The sequence below is a fragment of the Medicago sativa genome, chromosome 4, assembly GCF_051527215.1.
Source record: "Medicago sativa cultivar Bolivia chromosome 4, Bolivia_mono, whole genome shotgun sequence".
NCBI classification, from domain to species: Eukaryota; Viridiplantae; Streptophyta; class Magnoliopsida; order Fabales; family Fabaceae; genus Medicago; species Medicago sativa.
Genome location: NC_140752.1, coordinates 70,717,136 through 70,742,762, shown reverse-complemented (window position 1 = coordinate 70,742,762; position 25,627 = coordinate 70,717,136). Strand labels below are relative to the sequence as shown.

General features: G+C 32.6%; 2 long non-coding RNA genes and 1 pseudogene across 2 annotated transcripts; 1 reads left to right on the top strand and 2 right to left on the bottom strand.

The window, feature by feature from the left end:
- Window positions 1-6,679: 6,679 nt before the first annotated feature.
- Window positions 6,680-11,234, top strand: LOC146931408 (putative protein FAR1-RELATED SEQUENCE 10; annotated as a pseudogene).
- A 1,463-nt stretch (window positions 11,235-12,697) lies between these two features.
- On the bottom strand, window positions 12,698-14,536 carry LOC146931407 (uncharacterized). Its single transcript, XR_015006685.1, has 3 exons — window positions 14,416-14,536; window positions 13,949-14,159; window positions 12,698-13,758 (listed from the first exon to the last, which is right to left on the bottom strand). It is a non-coding gene; the product is annotated as an uncharacterized LOC146931407 (long non-coding RNA).
- Window positions 14,537-18,718: 4,182 nt separating this feature from the next.
- LOC146931406 (uncharacterized) lies at window positions 18,719-20,864 on the bottom strand. The gene is made up of 2 exons (XR_015006691.1): window positions 20,662-20,864; window positions 18,719-20,332 (listed from the first exon to the last, which is right to left on the bottom strand). It is a non-coding gene; the product is annotated as an uncharacterized LOC146931406 (long non-coding RNA).
- Window positions 20,865-25,627: the final 4,763 nt, after the last annotated feature.

Genomic DNA, 25,627 nt, shown 5'->3' with positions numbered 1-25,627 from the left:
AAAAAGTATGGTCAAAGTAAGTCAAGTGAATAGTGCACATTACAAAAATTGGACATGTATTTTGAAACGGATGAAATATATTCGAGCAGAAGGTGCATTGAAATTGTCATAAGTGACCCAGTGTAGTCATGCGGCCCAAATGTATGCTACCGACATGAGGTTTGACACATCATCAGTATAACGTAAAGTAAACAGCTGAAAAATGTTGGTTTTCACCAAATGACCAGTTGAGAAATTAAAAGAACCATAAATGTTGAAATTTACTTGAAATTTGGTTTTAACCCACATGACGGAACAGTCTACCCTTTCATTTACTTGAATTTTTTTCAATGATTCTGGTTTAACATTGGCCTACAACCAATAATGCTACGGCATGCATGTGTTGATGTGCATAAAATTAAGTACCACTGCGCAAGAAGCATATGAAAACGTGAAGGTTTGCATTTATATCATCCATTTGCAATTGAATGTATTATCCACGTGGGAGATAAGATCATCTTCATTTCTGGTATCTCATCTTATCTGTAGACATTATTTCCTCTCTCCCTTTGTTGCATTATTGGCTTATCTTCTGGTATCTCATCTTATATTTGGTTCAAATTCATACAAATGCTCGGGATTGAACGTCAATACCAAATATCCAAGTGAATTCTATTTTACCACAAAAACATTACAAGATGTCTATTGATTTTTTATATTTTATTATATATAATTAACACTTTTGGATGCTATATTAAATAAGTTTAAGGCTTCCAAAATTTCAAAACCCGATGTCGTAGCTCACCTTGCGCTTGCTAAGGGTTGGGCCTGCCTTTAATATCACCAACTTGTAGTATGATACTCCCCTCGTCCCACAATAAATGATCCATTTGTAAAAAATAATTGTCACTATGAAATTCCTATAAAATCTCATACAAACCTACCTACTTTGATTTTATCCCCTAAACCCTACTACTATAAACCTCTCTAACGTTTACTGATCACTAGAACATCGACCCGTGCGACGCACGGATCCAACCAATGAAGAAAAGCGACGAATAAGTTATATCGTCTAATTGGGTTGTAATTTAATAGTTCCATAAGGAATATGATGTATTACATAATTAGTATTAAGTTGACATCGTTAGAGTATGACATCATTAAAGTACAAATAAGAGACATGAACAATTTATGCAAACACGTTCTTGGATTTACATGGACAATTTACAAAGCAAATTATTACTACATTAGAATATATAACTATATTTGATTTTTATGAACTCTAAATGGGAATGAAGATAGTGGAGGTCAGATGTTTGAGACATGCTAACCTCTAAGGCTTAAGAGAGGTTACACGTTCATTCAACATTATGTTACTTAAAATAAATGGTTTCAAACATATACATTCAATCATAGTCAGGTGTGCTTTACCTTATGACCAACTAACTTACATTAAAAAAGGATAACTAATGATAGAAAAGTATCTTGGCCATTTTCGGATTGAAATTCCATATGGATGCATGTTGAAATCATAAAATAAGTTGAACTTTTTAAAACTTGATCGTACTATTAATGTATCCAAACTGAGTTGAACTTGTTCAAATTTGAGTATTTTAGATCCTCTAAATTTATATGTAGGTGATCTGCTTAAACTATATATTATGTGATGTCCGATAATTGTTAACTTGTAGCTTTGCTTCTATCTCAGCCTGTTTGATGTCTTATAACTTTGCTTCTATCTCTTAAAATCATAAAATAAGTTGAACTTATTTAAATTTGAGTATTAACGATGTATCCAAACTTCGTTTAACTTATTTAAATTTTGTTTACGCTATGTCAGCGCATAAATTTTTTTGTCTTTTATATTTTCTTCTAACACTATATCAGATGGAATAATTTGCAAGTGCGCTACATTATATTGAATAAAAATAAAGGTGGACATATAACTTAACGCAAAAAAAATACGTCTCTAAATCATCATTGGTAAGTCTGAGATTAAAAACAGAAACAACTTAAAAACATATAAGAAAAATACATAGAACTAACCACATTCAGATGGAATAATTTGCAAATACATTACATTATACTGAATAAAAATAAAGGTGGACATATAACTTAACACAAAAAAAATACATCTCTAAATCATCATTGGTAAGTCTGAGATTAAAAACAGAAACAACTTAAAAACATATAAGAAAAGAGTAGTGCTATGCAGCACGACTCAAAAGCCCACGAATGTAGCACGACGCGGCAATCAAGTCTCTGGCAAATATAAACATGGGAAAGAGAAAATAATGAATAAAAGGAAAAAAGCTCATCCAACGGTCTGTAATGTGTCGTGCCCATTCGTGCTTGTATGGCTGTCGTGCCATTAAGCATTTTCCATAAGAAAAATACATAGAACTAACCACATCTGAATCTCGTGTAATACAATTAAAATTCGATTTTATCTACAACTTGAAAAACCCAAATTAGAAATTTCTAAAACATGGATTGACTCAAAGAAAATATGGTGTATCTAAAATACCTCAAAAAAAAAACACACATTTCCTTGACTATGCTGACCCATGAGAGGGTGAAGATGATTTCTGCTAAGGGGGTTACGCTTTAATAATAAGAGATAAACGTGAGCATATGAATGACATTCATTGCATGACAAAGGGTTAGAAGGTCAAATGTTAGAATTTATTGTGTGGTAAAAGAGTATTTAAAAGATTGATCTTAAAGAAGAAGGTCAAACAATTGCATTTAAATGAGGAGAAATTTTTTGGATTTGATGTGAATGAAATTCATTGCGTGCAAAGGGGTGAGAAGGTCAAATGTTAGAATTTATTGTGTGGTAAAGGAGCATTTAAAAGATTGATCTTAAAGAAGAATGTCAAACAATTGCATTTAAATGAGGAGAGAATTTTCAGATTTGATATGAATGGTAAAAGTGCATTTAATGAATGGCAAAGGAGTGAGAAGGTCAAATGTGAGAATTCGAAATGCTTTAAGGACATTTAAATGAGAAATTCAAACAATTGAATTTGAAATGAATGACATTTATTGCATGACAAAGGGGTGAGGAGGTCAAATCTGCGAATTTATTGCGTTGAAATGGGAGGGAAAAAGCTAGGTAAAAATTAGGGTTAATTAGGGATTGCTTGACCAGACAAGCTTTAGAAACAAAGATAATTTGACTTGAACCATATTATTTTAATTTGCAATATCGTTTATTTTTTTTTAAAAAAAATTATTTAATGCATTTCTTTTATTTGAATCGTGTTTATTTTTTTGAAACCATATTATTGAAAATTTGCAACCATATTATCTTATTTTCCAACCGTGTTCTATTATTGAAATGTTGCAACCATATTATTTTATTTTCCAAACAACTGTATTCTTAAATGAAATGAATTGCCAAACAACCTGAATTTAAATGAATTTATGGCGTGTATTAAGGGTTTAAATGAAATGAATTGCCAAACAACCTGAATTTAAATGTATTTATGGCGTGTATTAAGGGTGAGGAGGTCAAAACTGGAATAAATGCGTTAGAAATAGGAGGGAAAATGCTAAGTTAATTTTAGGGTTAGAGTTAGCTTGACCTGACAAACTTTAGTAAGTAAGATTAGTCTGCATATGTTGAAAGTCCTATTTTCTTTACAAGTAAATACAAAGTGATGGAAAATGGAAATAACACCACCACCGTTTTCAGCAAATTCTAACCCTGAAATTCTAACCCTGCTTGTACCTGAAATTGATAAACCCACATAGAAAATAAATAAATGAGTTAGTGTTGAGAAATGCAAAAGCCACATGAAAATCAAATCAAGAAAGCATATTTCTCCATGAACTCCTTTTGCTTGAAAAAGTATATTCAACGCCACAATTTATTAATTGGGACCCAAGTTTCAAAATTTAAAAATAGCATGGCTGAACAATTGAAAGAAGGGGTTGGTTTTATTAAAAAAAAAAAAAAAACAAAGAAGGGAGTAACTTTATAAACTAACCAATAAATATAGCTTAAGTACTGCTACGTTTTGATAAAGAAGGGAAACATTATTTGACCATATATTACAATAGTACTTCAATTTATTCTATTCTAGATAAACAATAAGGCTAGTGGAACTTAAACGTGGATAACTTTTTTATATATTTGATTCAAAGGGGAGCGAAGTGATTTTAAAACCAATTTACTTTTTTTTTTTGGTAGATAGAAGAGATGGCAAAACCAATTTACTTTTTTATTCTTAGATTATGCAATTAATTTCATAATATTTATAGTTCATATTCAAAATTAAATATTGCAAACAAAACATAAATTGTGCATATTAAGGAGTTTAAAATAGTTGTTGAATTGATATAGATATAAAAGAAATATTTTGAGTAGCATGCATATACATACATAAATAGATACATATACATAGATACATAGAGAAACATGTGACTACGTTTTTCAAAAAGAAATATTGCTACATGCGTTCCAGTCATGTCATGTCCTTCTTCTGGAGAGAAAAAATTCCTTAAATGTTCAATACAACTACGTATTGAATGTGAACTTTAAAAATCACATAAACCCCTTAAAAATCCTTAAGAGTGGTAGTTGAATATTCAATACCGCGTTCTACAATGTTTTGGTTGTATTTGATTAATGCTAAGAGTGATGCCTTAATGTATTCAAATCAAAACACTTGCAAAGAAGCAAAGTGGTATGAATATCAAAATCCTGAGTACACCTCCAAGGATTTTGAAGTTTTCTATAAAGATCAAGATATCATACATGAAATTATAACACCATACACTCCCCATCATAATAGTCTTGTTGAGAGAAGGAACTGAAGTATAATGAATATGGCTAGGATGTGAAGGTGGTGAAATATGAAGCATGGAATTGGAAGCTAATTGTGCAAAATTCAAACTGCTCGGTTAACGTGGATGACAAGTTAAGTTACACACAGAACACATATGACTATAATGATTCAATCACTCATAGTAGTTTCAATGATCAACCTCAATTAGTAACTAGAGCACAGTGGAATAGTCCACTATGTTATGCTTGTTGATACTGAACTAGTTAATGTTCAAGATGCATTGAAGAAACAAGCATAGAAAGATGCTATGCTTGAGGAATTCAGTTGAACTGAGAAGAATAAAACATGGGAGCTTGTCAATTTTACTAATAGACAAGAAAGCAGTTGGTGTGAAGTGGGTATATAAGCTCAAGCATGATCCTGAAGGAAAAACTATGAAACATAAGGCATGATTGGTTGCAAAGAGTTCCATATAAAGACAAGGATTTGATTACTATGAAGTATTCTCCCCTATAGCTAGGCATGAGACTATAATGTTAGTTATTGCTTTAGCTTGTAGCTGGAAATGACCCTTAATTCATTTGAATGTGAAATTATCTTTTTTGAATGGTCCATTAAAAGAGACTAGATTTGATATAAAATGCAAAGAAGAACATGTGTATAAGCTACGTAAGACTCTTTATGGCTTGAAACAAGCTCCAAGATCATGGAATAAAAGAATTGACGAATTCTTTGTTCAGCAAGGATCTAAGAAATGCAATGTTGAACAAGCTCCAAGATCATGGAACATGCGAAAGTAGGCTAGATATATGTTTTGCAATGAGATTTGCTAGTAGATTCACGAGCAATCATATGAAAACTCATCAATTTGTTGCAAAACGTATCCTAAGATACATTAATGGTACAATGCAATATGGAATTTTATTTCCTATTTCTCAAATGAACGGAGCGCTGGAATTGGAAGGATTTTCACATGCTGAGTGGTGTAGAGACAAAGTAGATAGAAGGAGCACAAATGGCTCTTTCTTCAAGCTTCATGGTGCCCTAAAAAAGGATTTTTGCGAGTGTTCTATCTAGCTATGTGAGAGAATGTATGCAGGGGCGTAGCCCTTCATAAGGGAGGGGTAGCCTTGGCTACCCCAAAAAAAAATATTATTCTTGAATTAGTCGGTATGTATTTATATCCGGCTACTCCAAATAATAAACATTGAGCTACCCCAAATAAGTTTAGTTGCAAAGATTAGCATAAATAATAAAGTAAAAAAACTACTACAAAATTGACAGATTTATTTGTATTGGTTTGATACTTTAGGTCTCAATAAAAACAATAGAGAAACCTTTTTCAACAATAAAAATTATCAAGACAATAGTCATAGACAAATTAAATGGACAATGAGTTTCTTGCAAATAAACTATTTATTTACATTTGAAAAGACATTATTAATCTATTATTATACAGGGACTTATTGATGAAATTGGGTTCTTCAAATGCATTTTGTCCAACGTTTTAAAATAGCGATTTTTATGTTAAGTTTCTAAGATTTGTTAATTTTAGTCCTTAATCTTTTGTTAGAGATTAAATTCAAGACTAAAAACACTTTTTTGTGAAATTTTAAAAAACTGAGACAAAAATTGAATAATTTTTTAAAGACTAAACCTAAAAAATTATAATTTATGGGGCTAAAAATATATTTTATCCTTAAATTTAATACGTCTGTTTTCAAAAAAAATTCTTCTTTATAGTTGGCCCCTGCATAAATTTTTTGCGAGCTTCGCCGCTGAATGTATGGTAGGGTCATTGGTTGTTTGTCAAGAAAATTGGCTGCAATTATTCATGTTTAAGTTGAAGATAGCTAATGAGTTTAGTCTAGGGATGTCAATGGATATCCATAGATATTGGTAGTATGATATCCGTCCCCGCCTCGTTGGATAAATATGGTACCTGTGCTCATACTCATACCCGCGCAGGTATCACAATACAAGTAATCCATGGGAATTTAGGTACCACGAATATTCGAAGATATCAATGAATTTTTGAAAAAATATTTTTTTTAATTACCTAAAAACTTTAAATTTTAAACATCCATTTTTTGCTCAAAAAAAAAAACATCCATTTTAAATTCATAAGTCAAACATAATCCCTTCGAATTTCTTAAACAATACAAATTTCATAGTCCTTACATAATATATATGCAAATTTTTTTGGGCAATACAAATTTTCAACTAATCAACATCTAATAAAAAGATTTGTGTATTCCAAGCTTAATAAAAGTATAAAAAGCCAAAACCTTATGTATAAAAAGACTTATACAGATTTTCAACTAATTAGAAACTAGGGTTATTTTAGAAAGACATATATATACACACACACACACAAAATAACGGGTAGATAAATATCCGTTTGTTATACCCGTGCATATATGTTAAGCTACCGGCCCCATATCCGTGACGAATTTTATTTGCGGATACTCGCGGATACGTTTTTTTTTGCCATCCCTATTCTAGCCATGCTAATGATTTGATAACAAGTCTGCAATCAACTTAGCTAAGAATCATATCTGCCATAGAAAGAGTAAACACATAGAAACAAGGTTCCACTTTTTTAGGAATCAAGTCAACAAGAACAAGCTAAGTGTTGAGTATTGTCTTACACAAGACTAGTAGACTTGTTCACAAAAGCTTTGAATAGAAATCAGATTTTGAAACTAAGAGAAATAGGAGTGGTGAGTTTTTATAGTATGAATTAATTAGAAGGAGTATTGGTGGTATAATTCAAAGTATAGGTACGGTACAGAGGATGAACCCCAGAGGATCACCATAGAGGATGTAGTGGTTCACTAGCCTATTGCATGGTTATGTTGTTATATACACTGTAGATTAGCACAAGTTTGTTACACTGTAGATTAGCACAAGTTTGTTAGAGTTGAGTTACATGAACTAGAAGTTAGTTGAATAAGATTGAATTAGTTAGAGATTAGCTTGATCATAGGGTTTACTTGTTAGTCAAGTAACGATAGTTAGTTGGCGCAATTCAATCTATATAAAAGGGTTATTGCACTTGTAAAAATATCAATCTTAATTCTCTATTCAATACAATTTACATAGTTATCCATTCATACTCTTCATTCTTCTTCTAATTGTTGCTATTCATCTCACGTATTAGTCTTAGCTTTTCAATTCAACATTAACTATTATTCAGCAGCGAATGGTAATTAATTTTCAATGAGAGCATTTTCGTTAGTTCGGGGGTGCACGTGGATAATGTATAAGTGCCTAAAGAGCAATTTTCTCTCATGATCCACTAGCGAATGATTCAATTGAAGCACGAACAAAATCATGTGTGGATTGATCCAAACAGTAATTATATGGCACTTAAAGGATTCAAATCTAAAACTTGAAGGAAAAAAATTGCTTTTTTGACAAAGAATACTACCAATTGACACATGGAAATGACCATATTGCCCCTGGCGGTAGTTAACTACCACTGGGAAACACGCCGGCTGTTAACTGCCGCTGGTACCCAGCGGTTGTTAACTACCGCTGAAGTCTTTCCTCCCAAAACCAGCAAACCCCTACCTCACCTATTGATAGAACCAAACCGCAAGTGCACGGTCTATCGAAGTAATAGTAGTAAGAAGAGTATCGTTCCGCTAGGGAGTTGTTCAACTTAATTAACTTAAAAAGAATGATTAGAGGAGAAAAAAGGAGGTTTGATTGCTGAAAGTAATTAACAATAATAATAAAGAGCCTTGGGATTATTGGTTTGTCATAATAACAAATCTTTCACTAGACAAGACTTTAACTTCTAATTCTATGGTTTACACCGTAATTTCTTAAGACCAGTTTCCCTTTAGCCCCTCACCTTTCCGATGAAAGTCCGGTGAGAGTTTACTTCTAGTAACCAAGCCTATTTCGCTGACTTGATTACTAGAGGATGCTTATAAGGATTGAAACTACTTGTGTCTCAATAATTGCAAAGACTATTTCGCTGCCTTTGCAATTATTGTCTAGATTCACTTGTTCCAACATCAAAACTCCGCTCTCGCTTTATGAATTGATGTTTGGGATGATGGATTAACAATTATCAAACCCTCCACTTTCGCTTCTACAGTTTGATAATGGTTAATCCACGTTAAACCGGTGAATCTAAATTAGAAATTACGGTTACATAGAATTAGGGTTAAAGTTTGGTTTGTTAGGATTATATCATTAGACTTTCCCAACAATCCCAAGACAAAGAAGTCTACTCACTCATGTTCATCGTAGACATGGGGGAAGAAGAGAGAAAACAATAAATTGCGAGAAAGAAATAAAAGAAAGGAACTTTATTGAAATAATAATACTGAAATATTCTAAGCTAAGGTGAATGTTTATGGTGGAGAGCTACTCTATTTATAGCTTTACAATCGACTTAGAAACTAAGCAACTAAAAGGGCAAAACAGTAAAGCTGCAACAGGGTAACTTGGGCTTGAAGAAAAAGCAGCAAAAGTGGCTTCTGGAGGTGGCACGGCCGTGCCACATGTTGGCACTGGCCGTGCCAAGCTTCTGACTTGGTGGGAACATATTTTTGTTCCGTATCTTCGTATTTTCATACTGTATTTGCTCCAGTCCTCTTTCTTTTGCTCCAAGACACCTTCCACCATATATTCGTTCCTAAAATATAATAAAAAGCAATTTGAAGTAAAATATTCAAAAAGGAAATAAATATGCAATAAAATAAAATCAAATCTTTATAAAACTAAACTAAATAAAGCAATAAAATAGACTAATTAATGACTCATCACCTATTCATTCATCACCTTTCTCATTTCCAAAACCATACCAAAAAAAAAACCCATTTCAAAATTGTTGTGTTAAAATCATGCCTCCAAATCATTGCTGATCGATTGCTAAGACGTTTCTACACACAAAATGCATCAAAGAACATGTATTACAACGTTAAAATCCATTGCATTTGATTGATTTTTCTGGTTTTTTTTTTGTTCTGACACGCATTGTAGCGGCAGTTAACTACCGCTGGGAGTGAGCGGCTGTTAACTGCCGCTGGAGACTCAGAAAATTTTCAAAATTTTCTAAGTGGCAGTAGCTACTGCCCAATTTTTTTTTCCATTTTTTTTCTTTTGTTTGTTTATGTTAATATATGATATTAGATAGATGTTTATTAATTAGTTTAGTAATTGTATGTTGTTTATTTATAGATAATGTTGAGAATGCGGGTGATGATTCGGGTGATCGAAAACCTAGAGTTGTCGATTCCATTAAGGTTGAAGCTCCCGCTAAGGTCGAAGTCTCCGTTAAAGTTGAGGCTTCAAGCGTCAATTCCGATGTGTGGAAACTTCGTGACAACGAAGTGGACACAACTCATTTCTTTTCAACCCAAGACACATGGAAAGATAAAAACGAATTGCTCGGTTGGATCCGTCGACAAGCAAATAGGACTGGATTTACGGTTGTGATTAGAAGATCTTGTGAAGGAAGAAATGCTATGTTGGAGTTGGTTTGTGAACGGAGCGGCGAGCACAAAGTACAGAAGACAAAAGTGAAGCATGAAGGAATGGGATCAAGAAAATGTGGGTGTTTGTTCAAGGTGCGTGGATATGTCGTTAGGGAAGACAATGCTTGGAAATTGGCTATTCTTAATGGCGTTCACAACCATGAGATGGTGCCGTATGTAGCAGGGCACCTTCTTGCCGGAAGATTAACGGAGGACGACAAGAAGATTGTACATGACTTGACCAATTCTTCGGTGAAACCAAAAAATATTTTGACAAACTTGAGGAATAAAAGGAAAGAGTCCATGACAAATATCAAGCAAGTCTACAATGAACGTCATAAATTCAAAAAGGCAAAAAGGGGTGACTTGACGGAGATGCAATATCTAATCACAAAGTTGGAAGAGAATGGATATGTTTATTACGTAAGAGAAAAAAAAGGAAAGTCAAACCGTTCAAGACATATTTTGGACTCATCCAACTTCAGTAAAGTTGTTTAACAATTTTCCTACTGTTTTGATAATTGATTCCACGTACAAAACCAACTTGTATAGGATGCCATTGTTTGAAATAGTTGGAGTCACCTCAACCTATTTGACATATTCGGTTGGTTTTGCATTTATGACGTCCGAGAAGGAGCATAGCTTTACTTGGGCTTTGCAAATGTTGCTTAAACTTCTTGGACCAAATAGTGATATGCCTAAGGTGGCAGTGACCGACAGGGACACGGGTATGATGAATGCCGTAAAAAATGTTCTCCCCGGTAGTAGTGCAATACTTTGTTATTTCCATGTTGGCAAAAATGTTAGATCAAGAATCATCACCGATTGCAAAGTTAAACAAAACGTTGTTGTGTTAGAGATGACTACATGGAAAGACTACATCCCCGAGACTTTTTTCCCACTTAGAGGACGGCCTCCGGTTAACCCGAAAAGCAACATGATTTGCCTTTGGTCTAATCCCTAATCATTTTGTCCTTCTTTCACTAAAAGATGGTTGCCCACTACCTCCAACATCCACGGAGTGGAGAAATCACAGGAGCGAAGAGGCGGCAACATGGGAGGATGAATTTTTGGATCAACACGATCGTTTCCAAACACTCATGGACATTGAGCTCAAAGAGAGACCGGTTCCACCAAAAAAGCCAACAAATGAAGACAATTCAATTATGTTTGATGACACTCCGGTTAAAGAAAACACTGAATTTGAAGATGTTCTGGAACATTTAGATGATTTGCTTTTATTAGATGAAATGTGACACTTTTTGGTCGGTGTTAATCCGTTTTTTGGTTGATACGCGCCGACATATTTTTTTGGATATATAATGTAATGACCAATTTTTTGGGTGATATAATGTAACTAACCTTCAACTATTTATATGTATATCAATATATTTGAGTTTCGCATTTATTAGTAATTAATGTACATTACGTGTAATGTTTTGCATAATGTGGAAAATTTGATGAATTTCAAACAATTGTTAAACGTTAACGCATTATCGGTTGTGTAATGTTACCGAATAATTGATAAACTATGAAATGTTGATGTTTGTGATTGCTGGATGTTGTTGCTTCGGTTTGATTTCCTCCGGAATTGCCGTTTGAAATTACAGGTAAAACAGGACACATTTTTTGGAAAAACCAGTTACAAACTGCACTGGTTCTGTAACTGGTGTGAGCGGTTGTTAACAACCGCTGGGTACCAGCGGCAGTTAACTGCCGGCGTATTAACCAGCGGTAGTTAACTACCGCTGGGGGCATTTTAGTCATTTACTTATGTCAATTGGAAGTTTTCTATGTCAGAAAAGCAATTTTCAAAAAAAAAAAAAAACACTTCTAAGTCGCAAGTCTATTCCACCGTGCTAAACTCTAGGGTTAATATCGAAGTAACTTGTTGGTGCTCACTCAAAAAAGAACTTGTGTATGCATCAAAACAACTTTGTTGGTGGTCAGTGTGTTTGCAAACAGTTTCGGTTAACTAAACCAAGGGGTTTCAGTTCATGAACTGCTCCAACATGACATTTATATTAAAGGAAAATATATGTATAGTGAAAGTTTTATTCAAAGTGTTAATTGCTACACATGTCCCACTACCTGCATGAATGCCACAAAATCAGGGGTTAAAGTGGGAGCAAACTTGTGTTAAAATATACTTTCGTGGGTTCTCATGAAATTGTCTTTCGCTTGGTATAGCATCCCTCAACTATAATCATTAATTAGTATTATATCCATGTATTTAATTGAATCTCTCTTCTCCTTCTAATTGCATGTGATTGATCAAATTATATGTTCAACCACAAGTACTCTTGTTTAGATATTTAAACAAATAGTTTCTTCTTCAAAAATTTGATCGATTTAAACTATAAGAGAAATCAAATATTTTCCCTCATTCCACTTGTCCAGCCTCTTCGCAGACTTGTACAATCGATGTCACAAAGATAGTCAATTCAATTATCGAAGGTAGTTATCAAATACACTGCCCAAAAAAAAAAATTATCGAAGGTAGTTGCTACAGTTATTTGCATCTTATAGTTTTATCTACTATTATTTGTGTCACAATAATCATCGGAATACTTTTTCTATATCAAAATAGAAATAAAAATAATCATAGGGAAAAATAATAATCATAGAACTCCTTTGTTGACTTTTCCTGATTTCTATCAGGAGACTCCTTGTGTTGGGTTTAAATTGAGTCTTGTGTTAATATATTTTAGGGTTAAATATGTTTTTGGTCCCTATAAATATACCAACTTTTTGTTTTAGTCCCTCTTAAATTTTCCTTCAACTTTTAGTCCCTATAAAATTTTCAGTCCCTACTTTTGGTCCCTATTTTTAAGTAAATTTTTGTATTTTTTAATGAAATTGTGCAGAAATTTATGGAATATTGTAAAAATCTCTCACAAAAAAAATTATAATATTTTAACAAAACATGAATTAAATATGAATTTTTTACCGAAAAAAATATAAAAATTCATATTTAATTCATGTTTTGGTAAAAAATTCTAATTTTTTTTGGAAGAGGTCCTTATAATATTATACATTTTTCTGCAAAATTTTATTAAAAAAATATGAATTCTACGTATGAGTTTACTTTAAACGAGGGACCAAAAGTAAAGATTGAAAATTTTATAGGGACTAAAAGTTGAAGGAAAATTTTAGAGGGACTAAAACGAAAAGTTGGTATATTTATATGGACTAAAAACATATTTAACCCTATATTTTATTTTGCCTTCTAAGATTTATGGACACCCCTTCCGCCCAGTTCACAATTCTATTCTCATTTGATTTCTCCCCTCTATCCTTATTTCCTACCTTGGAGAGTGAAAGTACGTGGGAACCATCCAAGATGTAAATGAGGTGGATGGGGTGTACCGTATTAAAACCCTAAAAATAATAATTCCTGCAATGTGACTTGGTGTGAGACCAGCTTCATCTAGTTGATCATCACGTGAACCATAGCCAATTTATTTGTCTGGAGTCACCATTGCCTCCTGTATAGTATGAAACACACTTGAGTTTTTAAACTAGTTCAATATTCGCACAAACTTCAAAGATGTATATTGGAGAATAATCAAAAATATATATATATCTTATGTGTTAGGTATGATTGCACCTGAAAAGTAATGCATTTTAATTGTATATATGTGTTGTCTTATTATACAAACTATCAAATTACACTACCTGGTTAGCTCTTTGCAGGAAGGATGAGTAAGTATTGCGGCTCATCCATGTCCACATAATTTTTGTTTATTGACTTTATGATAAATTTATTGCACTCTTCCTCTATGGAAGTCATGTTCAACTTTGGGATAGAAATCCAAACACGGCTTATCATGTATGCATGTTCTGGTATACAACTTCCTTTGGTATAGAATTTTCGGGCATGTTGAACCTGCATCAACAAATTATGCATTTATGAGCAGCATATCATATATATATATATATATATATATGAGTGACTACTTCGAATTAACTTTTTATAGGCTCACTCCACAAATTTTGGAAAATCTCGAACTTTTAAAAGAAAACAATGAATATTGCATTTGAAAAAGTACGTACTATATTAGCATGGATTGTTTTGTAGTAAAAAAAATAATAAAATGGATTGAGGCCATTAAAAGGAAGTGAAAGTAAGCGTGAGAGAGTACCAAGTGAGATTGATGAGCGAGTTTGTTTTTGTTCAATCTTATGTTGCACACTCTTGTACCTTAACTATTATTTCCTATTATTTCTAGAACAATTCATTCTCTCTTATAATTGTGTTCTAACCACGTTTATTGTTCATCAACAAGTAGCATACGTATATAAAGAGATAGAAAAATAAGACCAAATGATTGATGGTCACATGCAGCTCACTCTTGTGTCAATTTCTTCTTCCTCTTTCGTGTTTAATAATTACTCTAGTAAAAAAAAAAAAATCTTCCCCAATTTCAGCTATTACACATGTGTTATGTGTTGGATTCTTGGAAGGTTGTGAGTGCAAGTGCTGTTATTATTGTTTGGAAGAGTAAACATGGAGAGACAGTGATAAAGAAAAATTTGTGTACTTTTCATATAAATGGAGAGACATGGATGAAAAATTTGTGTATTTTGCATTTAGGTATTGATTTAGTTTGTGAGGTGGGTATTGATTTTCGTCGGAGGTACAATACTTCCAACTATAAAATTCATTTTTTATTAAATATGGTAAAGATCTATATTTAGAACATTTTTTTTCAGGTTTATGTGACAACCCATATTTTTATCTTAAGTATAATCTCTTCTTTAGTTCAATGACAAAACCCATAAGTTGTGTGAAAATACAAACAATAAAAAAGTTTTAGATCAACAAAGTTGAACCCATACAGCATTATTTTATAGCACACTTTCTCTTCATTTGGCAAAAAAACTTATAGTTTAAGGGGGTGTATTGGATTGTGATTTGAAGAGATTTTAAAAGACTTTTTTATAATAAAAAAGTCTAGTGTATTCAATCAAAACTTTTATAAAATATAAAGAAATTTTTTGGTATTCAATTAAAACAATCATGACTTTTTTTCAAAGCAACGAAATCCGTTGGTATTCAATTGAGATTTCTCATGGCTTATCAATTGTCTCTTGGTATTCAAAAGTCTATAGATTTTGATGGATTTTTGGATGAAATGGATTTTGTGAGACTTTTTAGTTAAAAATATAAATACTGTTCTCATCAAACAATCTCACACAAACCCTTGAGATATTGTCATTCTCTTTCAAACCCTTGTTTGCCGTCGTCATCTGTTTTATGCCAAAAAAAAATTCTTCTTCTTTTTCTCTGTCAAATTCTTCAAAGATCTATAGATATTTATTATGATTTCTTGTCATTTTGTATGCCATGTTTTTCTATTCCGATTTCTTATTTTACCGATTTTTTTTAATGATTTGTTGCTTTTTTTTTGTCTGATTTGTTGTTATTTTTTTGTCTGATTCGTTCTATGCCATGTTTTTTTCATTTCAATTTATTGTTTTTTAGCGTCTTTTTCTTTTCTCCAATTTGTTTTATTTTTACAAACAATTCATTGTTTTTTGTATGAAGGAACAACAATTCATTGTTCTTGTTTTATTTTATGATTTGTTGTTATTTTTTCTTTTGAAAATTGTTTCACTGATATTATTTGCTTATATTGATTAATTATTATCTTTTCATTGATATAATAAATGAGAGTTATTTTTATTATTAGGTAGTTTTTTTCTTTATTTTTATTGAATATATATTATTTGGTATATAGTTTGTGTCAACAAAAAAATTATTTGGTATATAGTCACCATGCTTTTGACAATTAGGAAACAATTAACAGTTGTTCTAGTGAAATAACTAGTTCGTTCCTTATGGGATTCACAACAAGAAAATAACCGAGAAAAGGGTAAAGATAAAGATAGTTGCGTAATTTGAACCATGGATAAAACTACTGAGTTGTTGCACCTCCTTGTGGACCCTATAAATAGATGCGATGTCAATGGGTCGTTCAGCAAACAAAATGTTGAACAGATTTTTACACAATTATCACTTTTTTTTTACGGAAAAGCAATAATCACTTAGTTAGTACAGAATTTTGTATCGGTTTTATTTTTCTTTATTCAAATTATAAAAAAAATCTTAAATGGGCTTTGGCCCTCTTTTGTACCAAAAAAAAATCTTAAAAGTCTTTAGTGTAAAAGTCAATGTTATGCTCGAGGGATTAGTCTCCACAGTTGTGCACGGAGAATACCTGGTTTACACAACAACAAAAAAACAATGTTATAAATCCATTGAAATCAGTGTTATAAATTCATTAAAATCTGTGTTATCTTGAGTTTAAAAAGCCTTTAAAAAAATGTCTTTTAAAATTTCACAGAATCAATACAATCCTACAAAGTCTATTAAAATCCTAAAGACTTTTTTAAAATCTCAATCCAATTCACCCCTATATTATTGTTAAAAAAAAAAAGATATTGAACCAATAAAAAAATACAAAACAAACATAAAAAAAAAAGTGAAAATTAGTAGGATATATATATATATAAACAAATGTTATTCTCACTTGATATGCCTCATATATATATACCGTTGTCGTCGCCACGCCGCTCTGACGATCGTGGTCCCATTCTGACCTTCGTATGGCCACTGTGATGGTCATCAATAGTGAATGAAAACGGGAGTACTATGCTGCAAAAATAATCACCATCCCTTTCAAATTGATTATGGTAGTCGAAGCTGTGCTAATGGCAGACCTTGAAGTCAACAATGGTGATGTCATAAGGAGAGAGAAACATATGGGTGGGTCATATGTAAGAAAATTACTAAAATGATATGCGTTTAAGGACAATTAAAAAAGAGAGGAAGGGTATTTTTTGTCTAAATCAAATATGTGTAGGATGCTAAAACACACCTTTTAATTTTTAAGTGTGTGTATACTAGCAAAACCCTATATATATATATATATATATAGGGAAATGTTCACTTGTGCCCTTAAGACACAAGTTAATGAGCCAAAAGTGGAAATAATTTGGTGTAATTAATGCATTTAAATTTAATTTTTTGACTTTTGATTAATTAAATGCACAAAATTCAAGAGAATGTTTTTACTTTTGATTGCTTAACATGTGCCCTTAGGGCACAAGTTAACATGACATATATATACATATATATATATATATATATATATATATATATATATATATATATATATATATATCACATTAAGGCCTGGCGTCATCAATATAACGTACAGCAAGGCAAAGTAAACAGCTGAAAAAATATTAGTTTTCACCAAATGACCAGTTGAGAAATTAAAAGCACCATTCCTTCAAAAAATAATGTAAGGCACCATAAATGTTGCTTCTACGTAAAATTGCATAGCTTGGTACACGAAAACGATGGATCAGAGATCTGTCCTTTAGACTAAGAATTTTTTTGTCAATGATTTAACATTGGCTTACAGCCACTAGTGCTACTGCATGCATGTGCATAAAAGTACCACTGCGCATGAACCATATGAAAAAAGAGAAAATCATTTTTGATATATCATTGATGACAAGAACATGGCGATTGAATATGACATGTTCATGATTTATCATTGTTTTTTTCTTTCTTAATATTAGTTTTGAAAACTGGGTTTGGTAAAATTATTAGTCCTACTTTCTTTACAAGTAAATAGAAAGTGATATAAAATGGAAATAACACCACCACCGTTTTCAACAAATTCTGACCCTGCTTGAAAATAAAAAAATCGATCAGTTAGTGTTGCAAAAGCCACAGATCGAACTAAGAAAATCAAAACAACAAAGCATACTTCTGCATGAACTCCCTTTGTTTCAAAATTTAAAAATAGCATGACTGAACAATCAAAAGAAGGGTTGGTTTTATCAAAAAAATAAAGAAGCGAGTATCTTTATAAACGAACCTACAAAAGTAAATTAAATACTGCTACGTTTCGAAAGCTAAGTCTATAGTTTTATTGGTAATGGTAGTTGGAAAATTTCCATCAGCTTACTACAAAGGTAAAAGATTGTGCGTAGAGGTGGAGGACACTTAACACAAGAAGTTGCCTGCGGTGAGCATTCTCTCAGCTAGGTATGGCTCAGTGGTGACTTCTTGCCATATTGGGATGAGAGGTGGGCCCGACGTCCTCTTGGTGGAAAGGGGTTTCATTCCCCGAACTAATTGAGTAACTACAAACTCTGAATACAGTGTTACTGATTACATGATTTCAATACTTTTGATCAAAATAGTTAGGCCAATATGTTTTGGTCTCTAACTCTTCAACTCTTACTGCTCCCCAATGTCTTATAGTTCAGAGCCTAACCGATTGAAAGGTTAAACTAGGTCAAGCCAACAAAATTAGGGTTAGTAATAATTGTGACCAAATAATCAATTTATTTATAGAAAAAATTTATAGTTAGTACTCATTGATCATATAAAAAAGTATTAAGAACGGATTAACCAAATGAAAATAACAAAGTAATCGACTTAATATTAAGATAATCATTTAAAGTTACATGAACAACTAATTACAAGGAAATTCATCTTTTATGATCTAACCTAAAGAGGATTAAGTAATCATAGCTTCTAAAACATATGATGATAGGAATAAAAAAGCATGGGAAAAAGATCATCGATTGATGATTTCTTGGCTTTTGAATGGTGTCGGTTGCTCCAATCCCTTCGTCGGCTCCTCAAAATGTGTTTTCCTACCGACCTAGGAGTTCAATATTTATAGGCGTCCATTTCCCTAAGTTTTAGGAAAAATGGTTCGTGATGTAGGCCTATACTTCACGATGCGAGGTAGACAGAAGACCTTACCACTCTATCTCGCGATGCATGATCATAGCCCGCAATGCGAGATCCACCTTCTTAACTAGAATTACCAACAACAAAAAAACGATAAGAATATGATTATTGTTATTTGTCCATTATACATAGTACTATCTTAATTAAGAAGAAAAAAGAAACATAGATTTGCATCTTCCAGTAGGATTGAAGGTATTTGTTTGATTGTTTGATTGTTTCAACACTTTAAGAAAAGTAGAGATAAATAAATTTTTAAAACGAGGTAAACCAAAGATATATTAATCGAAAAGTTGTAGATAAATAAATAAAGTATTTGTGACTTTTGATCACTGGCAGCTAACAACACTCGTGCTCATGTTCATGTTATTATGATGACATAAACTTCAATGTGGTCATGCGTAGGTTCTTCGCAAGTTCCTTTATGCTCAAGTTGTTGCCTTCACACCCAACTATAAAATAATTAAGATTAATTGATATTAAATATAATGGTAAATAATACGAATACAAAAAACACCAAAATAAAAAGACAACAAAATGATTATATCAAGCAAATATAATGGAAAACAACCTAGAACAAAATACTTATTTTAAGATAGCAACAACAACACCAATAACTACTAAAATAAAAACACCAATAATAACTAAAATAAGATTTGTGAGTATAATAATAGTAATAGTTCTTATCTGAGTTCGAACTCGGACACCCCACTAGTCTACTTGACCAAAAAAAGAAATCCCTACCTGAGTAATGATGGTAATGTCCAGGATAGAATCTCCAAAAGATAAGAAATTGCTTTTGACAACAAATAGTTTAAATTTTTGGATTTTGGCCATAATTTTAACTAGAAATCCCTTATACTCATGTGATTGGATCCAAATCAACATATCTTTCCCTAACACTCTTGCTTCCACATGAAATGGTGAACCAATAACACCTTCAATGTTCCCATCAAATGACGAGGAATCGTCGTCGCCGCAGAGGTTTGGTTTGGTCAGAACCATCCCTACGTGACTCTATTTTTGTTTTGTTCTTCTAAAACTTCCAAACTCTCTACAAGTTCTTTCATGTATTTGATAATGTCAACTACTACATAAAACCTATCTATCTAACATATTTCCATATTATTACACATTACTCGTATATTGATTGTGTAAAAATATGTTAGCTAGAAAGATAGGTTTTCTGTACTAGTTGACACTATCAAATACATGATAGAGCTTATATGTATGTTTTCGTATGCAACTTCCTTTGACGTATAATTTCCGGCAAGTTGAACCTGCACCAACACCAAATTAGACTCTCAATTCATTAATTTCTTTCCCGAAAAATACAAACAAAATGAAAAGAACAGAAAATATAAAAAGATACGAGGGGTGACCTTATAAAAAAAATTATGTTCATGTGACTAATTCAAAATAACTATTAATAAGGTCACTGCACAAATTTTGGAAAATCCCAAACTTATAAGAAAACGATGAATATTCCTTCCATTTGAAAAAGTACTACGTACTATATTAGCATGGATTGTTTTGTAGTAATAATAGAAAAAGGATTGAGGCCATTAAAAAAACATGGAAGGAAGTGAAAGTAAGCGTGAGAGAGTACCAAGTGAGATTGGTGAGCAAGTTCAATCTTATGTTGCACACTCTTGTTCACTATTCCCTATTATATTTCTAAAACAATTCATTCTCTCTTATAATTGTGTTCTAACCTGCTCTTGTTCGTTAACAAGTAGCATGTGTATATAAAGAGAGAGTAAAAGGCCAAATACATTTTATGGTCATTTAAATTTGACAAAAATATCATGTTAGTCCTTTAAGTTTTTTAAGTTTTAAATAGGTTCTTGTTACCCTTTTAAAAACTTAAAAAAACTTAAAGGACCTATTTAAAACTTAAAAAATTTAAAGAATTTATTTGAAACTTAACAAACTTAAAGATCTAACATGATATTTTGTCAAATTTAAAGGACTAAAAGATATAGTTTGCCGAGAAAAAAAGGCCAACAGACTGATGGGCACATGCAGCTCACTTTTGTGTCAACTTCTTCTTCCTATTGTGTGTTTAATAATTGGTCTACTCAAAATATATCCCAATAAATCAAACGCGAAGGTTCTTTCTCATACAATTTACTGGAATTAGGCCTAAATAAAGATCAATTTCATAGGACATGCTCGATACAAAACAAAAAATAATAATTAGAGGAAACAAATAAAACATTGAGCATGAATATCATCAAATCTACAACATGTTTGATCTATCAAAGATATAGATTAAAGATATTAGGAATATATGGACCCATGATGAAAAGGAACTCCGGTAATGATATGAAAAACATGAGAAAAGTTAGCGGCGGATAATTTGGTTCTTCCTCAATCGGCACTCGTTTTACCTCAAATTCTCTTCAGATGGGGAGAGTAGAGAATATGTGTGTATACGTACGATATATTGGGGACCATAGCCTTATATAGGATTAGGATGATAATCATTTAGAGTTTCTCATTATTCCGTTAATAAGTCATCCAGACATCCACTCACATTGAATTCATATCAGTTAATTAAAATAATTAATTATCCAAATAGAAATCTAATTAGCAAGTTTGTTTTATTTGATCATTAATCAATAAAAGCTCATAATTGATAAATAGTTAATATAATTTATATAATATATAAAGAGAATACATAGTTTTGAACCAACTTTGTCACTTTCAAATATACCCTTAAACAAATTTACTTATAAGAATGTTATTGTTGATGTCATTAAAAAAGATGAGAATTTATATTATATTTGCTATATTGTTGGTGTCTTTGAAAAAATAAGTATAGTTTGTTACAATATGAAAATGCAAAATATCTATACATATATTTTAAATCAAAATCAAAATAAAATAAAATAAAAAGAGATTTTTTTTCGTAAAAACCATTGTTCATAATTTATATGTATTAGCGTAATAAAAAGTGCAGAAACATTACAAAACATTAATTTTCAATTTTTAGAAGGATAAATTGGCACAATTTCTCGACAAAATTTTCATTTTAAGTTCTTTAACATGTGCCTTAAGGATACAGGTTAGCATTTTCCATAATTAAATAATAATATATTTGAGGAGAAGGTGCATTGAAATTGTCATAAATGACCTAAGTGTAGTCATACGGCCCAATACATATGCACTAGGGTTCCATTTAGCTTGTACCTATGGAAAGATTGGTCCAACTTGGACCATTTTTTTTTCGAGCAATGCTATATCTCTAGAAAAATAACATCAAGAATTCTTCAAGAATAAAGAGTAGTCAATCACAATGCACTATTTGCCACAATTCAAGGAGGTGTGGCTGAAAAATAGGAAGTGGACAAATAAATCATCCAATTAAAATTTGTCAACTGTGTCTTGAAAAATTCTTGAAGCTATTTTTCTTGAGAAGCAGCATTTTCCTTTTTTTTTCACCCTTATTAAAGTTATCTCTATCATCCTCAACAATGTCATTGATATAAAAATCTAAAGAACAAAGAAGTAAAAAAAAATGTATAGTTCACTTCAATTCAAGTACTCAAGATGAAGGACCCGAAGCTATCCAATTCGGATCTAGTGGTGGCTATGGTGATAATGGATGTATAAGTACTTCACTGTTGTTACTGTTTGCTTGAGCTGTGGCTAAAAAGCAAGGTGAAGGAAGAAAAAGGTAGTGTTGATGATTAGATTTACTGTAGAGGGTCCATAATAAAGTTTGATAGAATAGTTTAGAGAAATGATATTTTAACAACCATTTTTAAACAACTTTTGTGACAACTTTCTCTCTCATACTCACATTATACTTTTATTCTCTCTCTTCCTTTTTTCTCTCTATTGTTATTGTCCAATAAGAAGAGAGAAAAAAAGGTTGTCATTAAAGTTATTTGATTTTGGTTGTCAAAATATCACTCCTCAATAGTTTAATCTAACCGTAAAAAAAAATGGTCGAAGTTGGACCAATCTTTCCATGGGTGCAAACTATACAAAACCATGCACTAGTATGCGACCCACATGAGGGCTGGCATCATCAATATAACGTACAGTGAGGCAAAGTAAACAGCTGAAAAAATTATTGGTTTTCACCAAATAACCAGTTAAGAAATTAAAAGAACCATAAATGTTGAAATTTACTTGAAATTTGGTTTTCACCCACGTACGGAACAGTCACTCTACCCTTTCATTTACTTGAATTTTTTTCAATGATTCTGGTTTAACATTGGCCTACAACCAATAATGCTACGGCATGCGCTTAAAATTTAAGCTCCACTGCGCATGAACCATATGAAAACGGTTGAGATCTTAACTCATGAAAACGTGAAGGTTTGCATTTATATCATTCATTTGCAATTGAATATGTATTATCCATGACATGGGAGTTAAGATCCTCTCCATTTCTTTCATTTGATGAGATAAAGACACAATAAAACTTGAAAATAATTGATGATGGTATGACATAAAACTCGTCACCTTTTTTTTTTCTTTCTATCTCTTTCTTAACGACAATCTCCATTTGTTTTTATAAACGGAAAGGATCCTTATTCCATAACATGAATGTTTTTGAGTAATATGGATCCAACAAAGTATCACATGTTTGTAGTCCTATGATTGGGCATGTTCCGATAAAATTGGGAATTTTGCTCTCCACCCAGCACAAATCACTCGCACCCTGCAGCCATTCCATTTTTACCCCTGCGCAAGTTAAGTCACGCTGCGCACCTTAACTTGCGCAAGGTATATTTTATGCGTGACTTAACATGCGTTGCGCAAGTTAACTTGCGCGGCGTTAGTTAAGTCATTTATCAGCAACACAGAAACACATTTCCCTCATTTCTCCAACTTCTCAACTTCGAAAATTTTCCCCCCATATCCGATTTTCATCATTCTTGCACCATTCAAAGCCAATTTCTCCCACATTATCAAGTAAGTGATGATTACCCTACTTAATTGCATTTAACTTGTAGAAATTTTAGTTTTTTTTAAGAAATATGACATTTTTCGGTTTTTATAGATTTGGTTTGCATGTTAGTTTTGATGATTGTTAGTGACGAATTAACTTAGGAATTGTTGTTTAGAAGTTGTTTAGAGTAGAATGTGGTAGTTTAGGGTCTACAAATTGTTAGATTAAGGTAGTTGTTTGAAAATTGCACACCATGTGTTTGGTAAAATGTCTCAATGGTAATTATTTTGTTGTTTTGGATTGTGACTTAACAAATTAGTTAACACATGATTTGTTAATTTTGATTATAACATGTTTGACTGCAATGTGGTAGTTTACGGATTGAAATGACACTGTCGAAATATTAGTGTTGTTGTTGAATTGTTAGAAATGACACAATGTCTGTGTGAAAATGTGTCATTGATTTTTTTCTTCTTTAAATGTTGTGCAGATATGTCTCGGAGAAATACGTCTCAGAGGCCGCCTGAGGTGACGAATGACAGACTTAGGTTAGGGAGAGTGCAGAATTCTACTAGTAGTGCACGGAGGGAGAAGCAAGCAGTACGCCCTCCTATGGCTGGTCGAGGGAGAGGTGGGGGAACGAGACTTGCTAGAGATGGAGATGACGTTGCAGAGGGGTCAACGCCGCAGACGGGTCCATCCCAGACTATGGACCCGACGCAGTATCAGCCGCATTATGAGGTCTATCAGCAGTCGCATGATGCGTATCAGTTTCAGGAGCCTCAGCCTCACCAGTATCAGTTTGTTATTGAGGAGCCTGCTGTTGAGGAGCCGCCTGTTATTGAGGAGCCTCAGCAGAATGATGAGCCTGAGCAGCCTCAGCAGCATGAGCAGCCCGAGCCTCGTTTTCAGGGGGTGCCGAGGGTGGTGTACGAGGCCGGTCCGGACGGCTATGCAGGGGGGCCTTCTGAACTCTCGCTTTTACCTAACTTTGGTGGACATGTGGCATGTAGGATATGGTTTGATGCCGATGTAAGTATAATTTAATGTTTATTTTACTTATTTTTTGTTTTGAAATTCAATTAAAATAATTAATGTTGTTTATTTTACTTCTTAGTGTTTATTTTACTTCTTTTACTATTTATACAACTTATTCTAATTATTATTTTACTTATTTAATGTTAGAATTAACATTTATGTTAGCATATATTTAATGTTTGTTTTACTTATTATTTATTTAACGACTTATTGTTTGTTGTGTTTTGTTTTTGTATTTCAGTTTCGAAGAAAACATAGGGTGAAAGGTATCTCCCACGGGAAGAAGCTGAGCATTAAAAATTTGGCATTGCTTATTCCGGGGGAACAAAATGAGTGGTTTTGGAATGAAGTGAATATGTCCGGTCTAACTCCCCTCCTGACTAGTGGGTACGAGAACATATCTCACGGGTTCGTTTGTGCCATGACAGAGAGATGGCATGCGGAGACCAGCAGCTTCCATCTACCGGTTGGAGAGATGACCATCACACTAGATGATGTGGCGTATCTCCTAGGCATTCCCATCACTGGGAGACTCCTTCCTGATAGAGAGTTAACCCGTGAGGAGGGGTTAGAGATGATGCAGACGGACCTACTGTTTACAGAGGATGAAGCCGCTAAGGAGCTGATA